We start from the raw sequence: 241 nt of genomic DNA, 5'->3' as shown, positions 1-241 counted from the left end.
CCCCCTGGTGGTGGATGTGGCACTTTGCGCCCCCTGGTGGTGGATGTTGCACTTTGCGCCCCCTGGTGGTGGATGCGACACTTTGCACCCCCTGGTGGTGGATGCGACACTTTGCGCCCCCTGGTGGTGGATGTGGCACTTTGCACCCCATGGTGGTGGATGTTACACTTTGCGCCCCCTGGTGGTGGATGCGGCACTTTGCACCCCCTGGTGGTGGATGCAACACTTTGCGCCCCCTGGT

General features: G+C 63.1%; 1 protein-coding gene across 1 annotated transcript in view; it reads left to right on the top strand.

Annotated features, from left to right (window-relative positions):
* The window catches only part of ppm1kb (protein phosphatase, Mg2+/Mn2+ dependent 1Kb), a 10318-nt gene that overhangs the window by 6739 nt on the left and 3338 nt on the right, over nt 1-241 (top strand). The gene's annotated exons all lie outside the window — the stretch shown is intronic.

This window comes from Nematolebias whitei, chromosome 16 (genome assembly GCF_014905685.2).
Source record: "Nematolebias whitei isolate Nwh7 chromosome 16, NemWhi1, whole genome shotgun sequence".
Taxonomy (NCBI): domain Eukaryota; kingdom Metazoa; phylum Chordata; class Actinopteri; order Cyprinodontiformes; family Rivulidae; genus Nematolebias; species Nematolebias whitei.
Note: the sequence above shows the minus strand (reverse complement) of the source record. Positions and strands in the feature narration are given on the sequence as shown.